This window comes from Oculina patagonica, chromosome 13 (genome assembly GCF_052425735.1).
Source record: "Oculina patagonica isolate OP01 chromosome 13, crgOcupat, whole genome shotgun sequence".
Lineage (NCBI taxonomy): Eukaryota > Metazoa > Cnidaria > Anthozoa > Scleractinia > Oculinidae > Oculina > Oculina patagonica.
Window position 1 is genome coordinate 6,180,954 of NC_135770.1, and position 15,564 is coordinate 6,196,517.

The following is a 15,564-nucleotide window of genomic DNA, read 5'->3' on the forward strand; positions in this document are numbered from 1 at the left end:
TCAGCAGGATTCCGGCCATTAGTAAACTTAAGCCGCGGCCAGTCTAGCTTGATCAACTTAGTAAGCATAAAATAAAAAATGACATAAAATTCGCTTAGCAAAACTAAATATAAATTCTTCTTTGATAAAAAATATCATGCAAAAAGCTGAGGACTCCGTACTTTTAAAGTCATACATAAGCAAGCCTGCCTTTAATTTTGCATAACTCTGTACGTCTTGTCAGCTTGTCAGTTATAAAAAAATGGTTGCGGTAGGACGTAGAACAAAGGAATGGAATAATTGTGATGAAATAAGTAAAACTACATATTTTGGGCCATTGATGGCTACATATAAATTTTTATGGCATTTTTGAAGTGTTTAAAAATTAAGATTCAAACGAAAAGCTTTGTCATTTAGGATGCAAAACACCCACAACCACTTTTTATAATTCACAATTCAAGGTCATGTGACAGAGTAGTTACATTTTAAAAACTATTACTTGGGATTCTTGTGCAAACTCTTTAAGGTGCAAAAGTGACAAAAGATGAAAAAACATGAAAGGCTGTTATTGAACTGAGCACAGTGGAATTCTGCTTGAAAAGCAGCATAGGAAAAACACGAAAGCCATTTAGTTGTTTTCTAGCCAATTAAAAGGCTCTAAATTAACCCTTTCACTACCAGCGTGAAATGTCTATAGCTATTGAAAATCAACCGAAGATGTTTGTCAAGCACATTTTAGCAGTACCTTCACGAGGCCCTTTGGATGAAACCATTTTGATTTTTAAGAGAAACAGCTATACAGTATACTCCTAAAATACTACTCAAATATTTGAAGTAATTGAGTACTATTTTCATTGGTTGCCATTTGTTTTTTTTTTTGCTAGTTTTAGCAAAATACAATTTGAAGAATATAGATGTTAGCCAATTATCAACTTAGAACTCCTGGAAGTGAAAGCGTTAACTGGCTTACTTGAGCCTTTTCATCGAAACCAGCTTACTGCGAAAAGTGATTTGAAAATAGAAGGGTCAATTGGTTCCGCAATTCTTCTACTTGAACTAGAGGACAAAAAGTTAGTCCCTACCTATTTCAGGTTTTAGACATCAGTCTCAACAGCTTAACAAGATGATTTGCTTAGCTGCATCATACGCACTTTTAAAAGGTGATAACTGACTTTTTTTATGCCTGAAAGTCTACAAAGCAGTTGGTTCACATGCATCATTGTTTAATAGAGCTCTTCATAATTGACCAGGTCTTCCAATATGGCGCTTAGGTGGCCACATTCAGATCTCTGTCTTGCCTGCGCTTGTTGCGGTTGCGCACGACAAAGTAGATGGTTGCGCAGACAACGACGGCTGCGACGACAACTCCGCTGACCGCGACAATGACCGCCAAATTGGTCGAGAAAGACTGGGGCTCATCCTGTTTCTCTGATTCAAATGAAAAACAAGAGAGATGAGATTTAATTATGATTTTAAGGTGTTTCACTTTTGTAGAACATTCTCTTTTATTTTTATGTTTTAATCACGTAAAGAAAGAGTACGTGCACCAGTCATACAAAAAAATATATTCTAGCATAGCACAAATTACAGTCAACTCCCGTTATGGCGGACACGCTCGGGGCGTCGTTTAGTGTCCGTTATAGCGAGAGTCCGTAATAGCGGGAGTCATTTCCAGTCAAACCTCTTTCGCCGGGGATCTGGATTTTGTCCGTAATAGCGAGTGTCCGCAATAGCGGGGTGTCCGAAGGCGAGAGTTGTCTGTATTAAGTGTTTAAATCGTTTTGTATGGAAAAGAAGTGGTTATCTTTCAGTCATAAATTGTGTGACTCCCAGATTCATTTGTAGTGTTATAAAGTAAATTACTTACTTGTTTTTATATAAATGGCAAAACAGGATTAAACACCGCATTACTCACAGTTGACCACTTATGCACATCAGTAATATACTTGAATAGACCTTTATGGTCTCCGCTTAATATTCGAGCAATACAGGCAAACATAAAGTTACCAAAGAGACCTCATAGCATGGTAACACTTTAATTACAGCTAACAAAAACCGGCCAAAACTTCAGCACTCAAGCTTAACACGCGAGAGAAAAATGGATTAAAAATTATCAATACTTCAGTTAAAACTGACGTTTCACGCCAGTTCAAAACAAAATGGCGCGCGTTTCGAACATTTTTACGAGGATTGACTTTAATTTTCTCAACAATGCTTTAGAATTTAATTACGGGGTCACTAAGACAAATGAATCTCGGTAAGAACTTTTAAATAGTATACGAAATGTTGCCGTTCCATGAGTAGATTTTTAGTACTTAAATTGCACTCATTGCTCGAACTTTTAGCGGAATCTTTCTTAAAATTCTCGGGAGAAAAGATATTCATTTGAAGGTAATGAATTCTACGTACCTTCTTCTTTCTTGGTGTCGTCAACGAAGGTATAAGGGCCTGCTCTCACATGAACCTCCTCTGCAAAATCATTCGCCGAACGCCTTTTCCTCTTGGCAGTGTAACACTCGACATCAGCAGGGCATGTGCACGCGGGCGCATCTTCCAGACACACTCTGAGATCACAGTGGAAGTAAACAGAGGAGCCTTCCGCAGCCCCAAAGTACCTGAACGACTGGATCGAGAAGGTTTCTTGTACGCTGTCATCGGTACAATTGTACTTCAGCGTGTCTGAGGCGTCGTTACTAATAGCAGTACTACCGCAACTGTAAAGGGACAATACAAAATAGTGTTTTAGTTACAAATAAAGCTTTTGTTAGATGGGATTGCTAGAATTTCAGCAATCAGTTACAATTTCAGCCCATTTCTCAGCTATACGTTTTGCAGATCTCAACCAATTCGTAGCTATCAATTTAGACCCTTTTACTTTGCGTTCTAAAATACGAGTTAGGGAGATGGTAAATGCCCTGTTTGTCCATGTTTGAGATCGAGTACATGTTTCTAGATAAAAGGCAAAAGAAGGAAAAAGTGCGAGGTTAAAACATTTACTTCTCTCATCCGCGTGCGAATCATCTGTTTTGGCTGATCTAAAGGCGAAAATTCTACCTTCAAATACACAGTGTGGCATCGTATTCAGTCGCGTTAATGATAAAGGTCAAAGACCGAACCATTTTGAGCAAGTTTGTAATGTTTTATCAACTTCTATCCTTGTAAACGCCCTGCAGCAAATGTAGAATGTCTCTCAAATAAACTCAGGGAATAAATAATACCGGGAAATCAACACCGTTATTACTGAATTCACGGTCCAGGATATAATCACTTATAAATGCAACGATTTTGTTAATTTAAGTGTGAGCGTTTCACTTAGCTTTAATTTTATATATCGACAACAAGTTAATAATGCAATTCCTTACCCGTCTGTTATGAGAGTAACTTTGTTAGCAGTTGACAATGGGTCACTGCTCGATGATACCCAACAGCTTACAAGGTGAAGGTCAAGGTTGGGTACAGAACTCTGAGTCACGACCTCAGCCTTCAAATACAACGCTACGTCCAGCGCAATTTCGGCGGATGGAACAGTGGTTAATCCAGCGTCCGTATAAACATCAAGTGAAAAGGAAAAAAATGCGTTACCTAGGCAATAAAAGAAAGGAAACAGTTAGTAAAGTTAGCTAGGAATAGAAAGCCTTGAGAGTAATTCCGTAGAAAGAGAAAAATGTAATCAAAAACATTCTGTAAGCTTCTTGAGAGGGAAAAATTAAACATCGTCTATCCGGACTCGCATGCACGAGTTTCCTGTTAATATATTGTTTCCATACGTTTCGGGGAACCTGCCCCTTCTTCAGTCAGTTTTTCCACTGAAGAAGGGGCAGTAGCCCCGAAACGTATGGAAACAATATACTACCATCAAGCGCATTTTTCATTTTTCATTTTAATTATCATTTTAAATTCACTAGTTATATGCGCTACACAGTCACACGAAATTTCTTTAGAGATTTCTATTTTCCTGTTAATATCATGGGGATTGAAGTGCTTCGCTTCCAATTTTTAACTACCTCATTCTTACTCATTTTCGCGCGTACTTAATTTCGCGAAAAAGCAAACGTGTATTAAATTTCGCGACTTTGTCAGTGTTTTATGGATCAGTCGTCAAAGAGTGCGAAACAAACAAACAATTAGAAAGAATTCGTTAAAAACAAAGACGCGTTTAAGGTTATTGAAAAATTGTATTATACCAAAACAATACAAAAAAAGAAATTAGAAAAAAATAGAAAGCTTTTAAGCTTTCAAACACGTGAGCTCTTTAAGTCAAGTTGATTTTTTGATCGAAAAGCCTGCCTATCCGCTGCATTTTAGGATGCAGTCACGCAAACGCCAGTTCTAACTTGCGTGATTTATTGCAGATAATTTCTCCATCGCCGATCGGTTCCGACTGAAACTCAGAACCCTTTAATGAAAGACAAAAAAACATAAACTTTTCGCTAAAAAGAGCGGAGTAACCAGAAAAATACAGTATTCGCTACTGGTTCAACAAAGCAAATCACCTAAATATCAAGAAAAAAATTCTTCAAAACACAATTTCAAATAAAGATAATAAAAAAAGGCTAGCATGCATTAGATCACGCGTTCATGCAGATAACACCACATGGTGTGTCTTAAATCTAATAGATGCTGTTCGTTTCAAAACCTTGAAAACGAATAAAACTATTCATTTAAATATCTACAATAACCAAAAATCTTTAACTCTTTCTTGTCACGCACGGCCATTTACCGGTCCTTTTGGACCGGTAGCGCGAAAATTCCTAGAAAATTTGCCTTACTTCCGTTTTCCTCCAAATTTGGAGAACAGGAAGCTGATATGATTAGCCAATTACAGAGCGATTTTGGGCCAAGACACTTGAATGTGCCTTACATGACCAATTTTTCCAAGCGAAAAAAAAAATCTTTTATTTTGCTTCGCACATGTTTGTGTCTGTTTGCGATATGAGCACATGTTGCTCAAAATGCGACAAAAAACCGTTCGGATCGCCGTTTTATTACGTTTAGAAACTCGCCTTTATCATAAACAATTTGTCCTTTGTCGAATTTGGGAATGTAAAGCTCAATTTCTTTGATAATCACTCGTTTTGTAGAGATTATGCAACCGTGAGTAGCCGCACGTAACTTGAGCTCTGATAAGTCGTTGCCATGGAAACTGAAATGTGATCCTTCTGTTTACGTAAGAAAAAAAATTAATGATTAATTCCCTGTTTGGAATTTTTTCATCCGGTTTTCGGCACCAATTTTGTCTTAGAATACGGAAAATGATTACTTGGACCTTAAAATTTACCCAGTGGAGCGTTTTTGCACTATTTCAGTTTTGCCTAAATTTTGTGACTTATTTTTACTGATTTTTTGTGATTCAGAATTTTTTTTTGAAACGTTTTAAGTATCCATGAAGGAGATTATATTTTTTCTAGAAAGCATATTTTGTGCCCTTTCAAATGAGATATTGGAGACTTTATAGCTGTAAATACTTTTGGAGTTATTAAATAAAACGTGCGACACGGTCAATTTTGCATTATTTTTGATGTGACAACAATTTAAAACAAAATTACAAAAGAAAATAAAAAAGACTAAAAAAGGGCATGCATTAGATCACGCCTAACAGATGCTGTTCGTTTTAAAATCCTAAAATCCCAATGAATGGCATTACTGTAAAACTTTGAATACTTAAAAAGCCGTGAAATTAACATGCCGTGATAAAATTTAATTAAATATCCGCGCCAAAGGGCATCATTTTGCCGTCAATTATTTCACTCGATGGCTTTACCGATCCTCTCTCCTCATTCTAGCTTGTAGAAATTATTATATAATTACTTTACATTTCCATTTTGTTTTCTGAGCTCTTGAAAAGTGTGCGAGTAAAGTTTTTACATCAAGAACTAAAATAAGGTTGTTTTGTTGTGCAAACATTCAATTCGTCTGTGACAGACAACTTTGTCGGGCCAACGGTACATGGATGAAAATGCATGGACAAAATGTACACAATTCTTGCAAACCAGTACTCAAACGCTTGAATAACACAAAAATATATATTTCACGCTTAAGAGAATTGAGGGTATTAGATAAAATTTAAAATAGGAGAGTGATTTAATAGCTTCTGCCGAGTAAACATCAAGGGTGCGTGATTTGAATCCTGGCCAAGAAAGTGGCCGAGTGGGTCTGGAACGATTTGCCGACAAGACTACTACTACGACGAAAAAATTCCGGGCGATTTATGAACCGGGCCGGCCGGCCCAGTCTCCGCCCGGTTAATCAGAGAAAGGGCGCTAGTCGAAGACAAGACGGAAAAGTATTTTCAAGGGTTGAGAGTTGCATTTCCAAACATTTAATTTTTTTAATTGTTTTGCCGATATAAATATGGTATTAATTTTTCGCGCGTATTAAATTTCGCGATTATTTTGAAATCGCAAAACTTAGTACTCGCGAAAATTAGTAAGAAGCAGGTAACTGTTTAACTGTTTAAAATGAGCCAATTTAAAGTCTAATCTTTGACGTTCGTAATCCGTCTTAATCTTGGTCAGTAGAAATCATCTTCGGTTATTTTTGGGGGGTTTTATTACTCCGTTGATGTTTTTCTACGCAAAAAAAAAACTATTACTTTGAGGTTTTCTTCAATGCGAGAGTAATCAGAAAAATGACTTAAAATACCGTGACATTGCTCCTTTAACATTTTTGAAATCATAATTGTTGCATGCTATACGTACCCGTGCTGTTGTCCTTTCGGTTCACTATCGGTTCAAAACTTGCCACGGACGTGTTGTCCTGATTGTCGTATTCACACGACACGTAGTACCGGTGGTCATACGCACGCAACTGTTCTCCAGGGCCCGCACCGGCACTCTTTGTAGCGCTGACTATAAGAACGTATTTGATGCTCTCAGGAAGCTGCTCTGATGATATGGAACAGTCAGGTAGTTTCAGGCCGGTGTAGGATACTGTCGTGTCGCCAGCTGGAAATGTTGGTTCGCATGCCGCTTTGCCTTGTAATTGCCAATCAGTTACAGTCCACTCGTCACGATCATCTACGTCGGTGATAGTTATATCAACCGTGTGATTGTTATGACAAGTAACAGTACCCTCAGGATCAGCTGAGATAAAGAAAAAATATAATGTAAAAAACTCCACATGCATCAGAAGTAACGGAATACCTGTTTTTTTTTTTATTTACCTTTGACAAGCTGGCCGGCAAGTGCAATTGTCACCAACAGAATTAGCTTCGTCATGTTGAACTGTAATATTCCAGCGACTCCTTAGGTTTCTATTAAAACAACACAGCAAATATTTGACAAACAGGCAAATAACTCAAGATTCAAGCAGGCTAAAAAACAAGAATCGTTGTCATTATTGCATATCCCAGAGGTTTTTCTTTTTTTTGTCTTTCGCTGTTCAAAGCAAAAGAGAGAGATAGAAAAGGAAAAACCTCTGAAGGGTGTTATTTCCGATGAAGTCCCCTTTTAATCGCCCCTTATTAAAGTTTTATGTCAAACAAGGAAAGAAACAAAGAAAACACGAAAGAGTCATTTAACTTAATTTTTGCAAAAATAATACTTTTATAGATCTGAATGACAAAACCATAGGTTCACTGCAACCAAATGTGTCCACCGGGCGTTATAAATTATAGTTAGAAACAAGCGAGATAACTTTAAAAACTGTTCAGCCCAACAATATTTCTACAAACCATATGACAATTCGTTTCTTCTCATACGGTATTTATTCAAATGTTTCTTCGCTGTTTTAAGAGGTATTCTTTTAATTTCACGGAATTGAATGGTCATTTCTCATGCCTAGATTAAGTTTAAATCCGTGATACAGTCCCTTTAAAACAAACGTTGCAATGTTTGGCACCCAAGAAAACATTAAATAAGGTTAGAATAGTTCTGGAAAAATGGGTCATTCTAGAACGTTCTGGTACCCGATCATTGCTCACCTTTCCTTATGATGAGAAAACAAAGTTAATTTTGCGTTCAAACCATAGCATAAAACCTTATACAAACATAACCATCAGCACACTGAAACTACTACTTTTAGGAAGACAGCGTGGCCAAGTGGTTTAGGGCGCTGGTATTGTAATCCGGAGGTCCCCGGTTCAAGATCTGCCCTTGGCACTAGCTGGAATTGTTTCTCGGTTGTCCCGAGTTCAAATCCTCGACCACGCTTTGTATATAGCCAACTGGTCTACCTCCTGCCAGTTGGTATTTTTAACCTTGTTATGTTCATTTAAAATTATTTGTTTCCTCTGTTTCAGTGGCATGCCTGTAAACTAGCTATCTCGTTGAGATATGAAGCTAAGTGCATGGCCACTATAAACATATATATATATATATATATATTTTTTTTTTTTTAAGATTTAAGAACACTCAGACCATACTTTTCACACATCATGTACAGTCCTGAGCAATGCGTGAGGTCACGTCCGAAATGCGAACGATAACAAGCGTATTTTCTTGTTAGAGATTAGAAGTTGGTCCTAAATCGAAACTAATTAAGGGAAATCAGATTGAAAACAAAACAAAACAAAACAAACAAACAAAAAAAAGCACTGCCAAAATTGAAAAATAAATCGACAGAATCACCTCATAACAAAAACTGCTTTTAACTTTTCACAAGCAGTCGCATTTTTCTTCCATTTTTTTGTAAAAGATTCCTGAAAAAGATATGATTCGCAACTGTGTGAATAAAAGCTTAAGAGCTTTTTCTTATCTCAATGCCGTCGAAATGTTTAGTTCTTACATCTCCTCAATACTTTACAGGAACATACAGGACGGAATTTTCAGGCATTTTCTACTAAACAGAACTAACTAAACTGGTGCACCCAATTATACGGTCATCGCATTTCACAAATAAATTAGCCAAACCATAAATGAAAAAGATTGATTTTAGCTGAAAAAGATCCCAATAAATATTCAGGCTGCCTTCTTCAACTATTGATCACCTGACCTTATGATGAGAAATAAAAGATAAAATTATTAGCTTAAAATATGTAGCTTCTTCTTTGATGTTCTTAATATGCCTCGTTTAATATCATATCTAGATTCTTGTGCTTGCTTGGTTGAATTTACAACGTGACCTCTTAGTTAAAGAAGCCTCAAGGTCACTGAAACCACGAAACCAAAATGTTAACCACTAGAATTTCAAGAAGTCAAAACACTTTGACCATTTGGATCTTCTTAATTTTTTTTTCGCATAGCGTCTTTACAAACTTAGCCATGCGTGAGATCATGTCTAAAATGAGAACGTGCATTCTCGTGGGAGAGTTAAAAATTAAATCTCAATCTAAACTAATGGAATGCAGAAAACAAAAGCTAACAGCCACAAAAAAAATAATAAATCGGCAGAATCATCTCATAACAAAAACTGTTTTTTATTTCAACAATTTAATCGGAAGCAGTCATTTTTTTTTCACTCCAGATTAATTTTAAAAATTTCTGAAATCGCAACTGTGAATGAAAGTTTTAGAGCTTTTCTCAACTCAATGCTGAAATGTTTAGTTTGTACGACTTCTGAATACAGTACAGGAAAATACAGGACTTGATTTTGTAGGCATTTTCGACTGAAAAGAACAACTAAATTTGTGAGCCCTATTATATGGTCATCGAAATTCACAAGTAAACTAGTCAAACCGTAAATGAAAAAAAAAAAATGAATTTAAGTAGGAAAGATCCCAAAAGATAAATATTCAAGATTACCAGACCTTATGATCAAAAAGCAAAGATACATTCCTAAAAAAAAACTACCTTATTACATTAAATTTTCGCGACACGTTAATTTTCGTGAATTTCGCGATTCAAGAAATCGCAAAATTGAAGTGACGCGAACAATAAGTGTCGCGAACATAACATGACGCGAAAATTAAGTGACTCGCATTATGTCAATAATCAAGAATGAGTTAAGTACCACTAAAGGAAGGAATTTTCAACGTAAATGGGTGCTTTGGTCAATTGACTCAAGATTAATAATTCACATACAAGCATGAAATGCTTGTGGATTGTGAAAACGGCTCTGTTGTTGCTATTGCCGAGATTTAGCCCCGCCCTTGCGTTTTTGTCAATTTTGACGTTATCGTTTCTTTGATAAAGTCGTTTTATTTAATTCAAGGACATGTGAAATGATATTGCCAAGGAAATGTCAATCGTGTCTTACTCAAAAACGCGAAATTAGGGTGATTAAAAATAAAAAATCTTCGCAAAATCGCGAAATTTAAGTGTCGCGAAATATGCGCACCTCAAAATCGCGAAATTAATGTGTCGCGAAAAATTCATGAAAAAAGGTAGCTTAAAATATGAGGCTTCTTCTTTGATTTTATTGATAGGCCTCGTTTAATATCATATCTGATATTATTGTGCTTGCTTTTAAGCTCGCTTAAACCACGAAATCAAAATGTTAACCACAGAATTTCAAGAAGTCATAACACTTAGAGAACATTTAGATCTTCTTTTTCCCGTACCGTCTTTACAAACTTAGCCATGCGTGAGATCATGTCTTAATGATTTCACTCAAAACAAAACTAACTTAAAACATGTTAATTTTTCTTTGATATTAGACCGCAGGTATTGTGGAGCTTGTTTTGGACACTAAAACCACACAATCGACTCCAAAGCGCATATAAAAGTGTTTAAAGCACTCGAATCTCGAGATGTCAAACACTCAGACCAAATTGCGTTCTTTTCACGTACTCAGCCATGCATAAGGTCATCTCTGGAATAAAATCGTGTGATAGCAAACGTATTCTCTTACCAGAGTTAAGAAGTCGAACCAAAATCGAACCTAAAGGTCGGGTCATGCTAGGCCGGACAAGTCGCTGTAACATGTCACGGGAACAAGTTGCTGCGACATGTTGCCTCTTTTTGCTACAACCTTTTTCGCTGCGACAGAATTTTGTCGCTGCGATCAGTCGAACGAATTCGAACCTTAAACCAGTTTGAATTTGCAGCGACAAAACGAGCGAAAGCAGCGTTGTCGCAGAGTGTGCACACTTCTGCGACAAGTTGCTGCGACACAATATAAATTAACCAATGGGAGAGCGTCATGTGTTTTTGCCATATTGAATTGGAAAACTAGTTCACATTCCGACTCTTCCAAAATCGCTGCGTGTGAACCGAACAAGAAATTTGTTTCAAGCACTACACATGCAAGGAGTGACTTGTCGCAGAGACCTGTCGCTGCGACTTGTCGCCGTGTGTGCCCTGACCTTAAAGGTGAGTAGAAAAAAGCAAACATAATCAAACTTAAAATAAAAAACGGCCGAATTATTCAATAACAAAAACTGCTTTTAATATCAGACACGTTATTTCCAAGCAGTCACAGTTTTCACTCTTGTTTAGTGTAAACAATTCCTGACAAGACACGATTTGCGAATATGAACGAATCAAAGTTTTCGAGCTTTTATCTCAATACCAAAGTTTTAATGGTGGATAGGCAACGTGACCTCTGTGCACACTAAAACCACAAAATCTAAGGTATGCATATTAAAATGTTTAAAACACTCGAATTTCAAGATGCGAAAACACTAACAACATTTAAAGTTCTTTTCTTTCGTACGTTTCCCACACTCGGCCATGCTTGAGGCCATGTCCAGAATATGAACGTGCAAAAACTTGCAAACGTATTTCTCGCTACAGTTAAAGTGACTACGCTTGTGTTAATTAAGGTATTTGAAATTAACGCGACTTAAATTAACGCGAATTGACGGAACGTTTGCTTCCCATTAAAGGAAATTAACGCGAAAGAGTGGTAACATTTTAAATGAAGGAAATTAACGCAACGTATACAACACAACGTATTTCAAAAACTGTTTAAAAGCCCGTTTGACTGCGGAAATGAAAATGGACTGCAATTTGAAAACGTTAGCCAACGTTTTCGTTGAAGTTGTTTCCGCGCGCCTCCAAAAAAAATCGATATTTATAGCCAAAGTTTGATCTCTATCCCCAAATAAATGTTATATCTTCCGTTAAATGTTTAAAGACAATGTTTTTCATGGGTAAAGTTGCCTCAGTACCACTTATTTCTGATCAGTTTAGACCAAAAAACTGCGAAATCCCCTTCATTGAACCCTAAATCGAAATTATTGATGAATACACACACGTATAGACAATACACACGCGTAAAATAACAAATAGGCCGAAAAATCCAATATATATAACAAACTACTTTTTAGAATAAACAAATTACTTACAAACAAACACAGTTTTCACTCTGTCAATTATAATTACTTAGAAGAACGAGCAGATGACTCAGTTCTTTTTTGCGACTCTGTATGAAATTTTACGAACTTTTCTTATCGTACTACTAAAATTTCCAGTTTCTGTCTCCTGAATAGAGTACATGAAAATACAGGATTGGATTCTCAGGCATTTTCTACTTAACAGAACTATATACGGTTATCGCAGCTCACAAATTAATTAATCAAACCTTAAACAAAAAAGATTGAATTCAACATGGAAAGATCCCAGTGAGTACTCAATTCTGTCTTTATCTAACAATTGGCAAAATGAAATGCTTCAAGCCTTAACTTTATCAGTTTTTGACTGGCTTCACTTGGTTGAGTGCTACTCAACCAAAACTTACTGCAGTTAAGCTTTGTTTTCTCAGAATACAGTAGTTAAACGCAGCTGGCCGTCTTTCCATACCAAATACTGCGATGAATTCCTGCAAATTCGATGTATTTAGTAAGACTTAATTTCAAGGATTTATAAAATCATTCCAGAGTATTATTCTTTTATTTGAGACATGATCGGGATTGGTAAAACATTAAAACGTTCATTTTTATACCCTTTTCATGTTGACGCTTCAAAGAGGAATGGCTATGTGCAAAATGTTGCTTTTATGTCTCTAAATCCTAACTTTCAAGCGATTGTATTTTCTGTAAAAGAATTCGTAGGACTTACCAAAGTTTGAAAGTGCTTCGCTTGAAATTCTGCTCCAGAAACTCAGCGCAGTTAACTGGTACTGAAAAGAAAAAACAATTGGACTCAAAATCCTGTGTGAAAACTTACAGTAAAGGCGTGTCCAAATATGATCTTACCTGACCGAGATTTACTCCGAAATGAAGCAAGTTCCTCGAGTCAACTTCTTAAGTAGGGAACGCGGCACACTTGAAAGAAAACAAAGCAATAATAAAATTACTAATTTATCATCCAAAACAATGCTAAACGGATGAACGTCATTACATACTTGATAGTATATGAGTAAATAAAGTCATCAAGGTTTTTCAAGGAAAAACCTCTTCCGCCTGTTATAATTAATTAGATGCAAAATTCCGATGGAAAAAATGTGTACAATATCTTCCAGTTGTTAGCTATTGTTTACAAGTATATAAATTAGCACACCTTGCAATAAATACAATATTTCATGTAGTATATCAAACACAAGAGAAAGTGTTTCATGTAATATTTCAAAACCGAGAAGAGAGCTGAAAAAAGTACACGCAGCGGAGTATTTTTGACGAAATTTGAAGTGTTTGGATAGACGATAAAACACTTTCTCAAGTGTTTGATATATCTTCACAATCAAAACAAAAACAACGGAGTAAACTGAGAAATAAAATCGTAAAAATCTATGCTTGAAGACCGGGTATCAAAACTTCCTTCACGGTTATGATTTTCTTTGATGAACTATTAATAAGTTTGCCAGAGAAGGTGGAATGCAAACTATTTTATGTGAGATTCCATCCGATATTCCTAGAAACGTTGCCTATAAACATGTTTTTAGTTACGGGTGTCTCTTGATGAACTTTTGCACGTTTTGATGCATTTTGATGAAATCGAGACATTTAATTTTCTCCGAGAAAAAAGAATTTTCTGCATTACCTTGGCCTGTGGAAGTAAATCTTTTGTATCTAGAGGATAATACATGGTTGCGCGGAGATTTTCAAAATATTCAGTTGTCTGAAAAGCGTACTAATGTTTCCGAACATTTTCTCAATTTTCGAAGATTTCCGAAGATTACCAAAGATTGCCGAGGAAGATCCGAAGATGTTTCGACTCAATATCGATAATCTTTGGCTCATTGAGCATTGAAACGTGGCAAACTATGCGAGCTTAATTATTGGTCAAAAATGATATCTACATGTGTGGATACGATTTTTATCCACACGTCCATGTGTGATACATTTTTAATCGATTTGCTACCACGCTCTATTCAATACCACTGCAGTTCATATAACAAATTGCCTTGTACAGTGGAACTTTGACATAATGATCCTCGATATAACGATATCCCCGATATAACGATGAATATTCTTCGTCCCGGCAAAATTTTAAATATTTTTTCTCCCTTGTACTGTAAAATATGGAATCTAGGCATTAACACAAACAATTCAACGTCGACTTGTAGTGAGAGTGGATGTTCTCACCAAATTGGCTTTAAAATGGCTTCAAATATCACAGACAGTGAGAGACACAACTCAAATGTAAGATAAGGCATTATTATTTGGAATCTTTACAAAGAGCCGCAATGTAGGACATGTTTTTCATTCCCTTAGATTCTTTTATAAAATTCAGATTCAGACGGCTCTCATAAAGCCTCTGCTGCCTGTGAAAACACAGCATTCAATGTACGGTTGTACTATGGAGTCCAAGACCGAATTGAAAACATCCCAGTTGAGATTCCATATCTCTAAGTTTTACATGGGTAGTCCTGTGAAGAACAAAGAGACCTTTCAATAATAATGTTGTTGCTTCTTTTTAGGTTTTGGAAGCTGTTTCGGGGGCTCGTCAGTACGGTGTAGCAAATCTACTAACGCCGGTTTAGAGAGCCAACGCAAATAAATTCTGTAAATTGCACATTGACCCATACACTATATCACGTTTCGTACTATGATCTTCAAAGCAGATACAATTTTCCTGAAAAAGCTGGGGGGGGAATGGCGTCACTTTATTCGGGCGCGAAAATTAAGTCAAGTACTGGTCGATTTTTGCATAGCTATTACAAAAACAGCAACAACAGTGGGGCTCAGAATGGGGATGCTTCACAAAAATATGTCAGCCCCATGTACTCGTGGAGTGTCAAGCTAACAAAACCTACAGCCCAGGGGGGGGGGGGGGGGAGGCACACGCCGGGAGGAGAGGAGGGAGTTAGGCCTCCCCTTTGTGACGATAGCGAGCATTCCTGGGTAGAGAAGAGGGAGTTGGGCGTCCTCTCTGACTGGAGGGAGTTGAGCATGCAGGGGAGTACAGAAGTACAGAATGCAGGAGGGTTGAGCATCAACCAATGTCCAGTTTGTGGGGGAAAAGTTGAGATATGACAAGAGGAGCACTTCAACGCTATTCCTGACTGTATTGAGAAGGTCTCAACTAAATCAGATTTATATCTGCTACTACAATTAGGAAAATACATTGAAATTGAGCGATCAAAACGCCTCCTTGTTTATCGAATGAATCGCAGGGACTACAGTTTGTGTAGAATTTGTTTGGAATGGATAAATGCCAACACACAGTAAGGTACTCGGGCGAGCGGAGTGAGTCTCGGATTTTTTGTTGGTGGCGGGTCTACACGAGAACGTGCTTAGGAAAGTGTATATTACAACTCATATGAATAAAGGCCATCCGACCCGAAGCGTATTGTTTTCTTCAGATAATAAACAATTATTTCATA

General features: G+C 36.8%; 1 pseudogene across 1 annotated transcript; it reads right to left on the bottom strand.

The window, feature by feature from the left end:
- Positions 1-1,246: 1,246 nt before the first annotated feature.
- Positions 1,247-7,196, bottom strand: LOC144635393 (zona pellucida sperm-binding protein 2-like; annotated as a pseudogene). The gene is made up of 5 exons (XR_013567358.1): positions 7,115-7,196; positions 6,678-7,061; positions 3,342-3,561; positions 2,389-2,693; positions 1,247-1,407 (listed from the first exon to the last, which is right to left on the bottom strand). The product of XR_013567358.1 is annotated as a zona pellucida sperm-binding protein 2-like (transcript).
- Between the last annotated feature and the right edge of the window lie 8,368 nt (positions 7,197-15,564).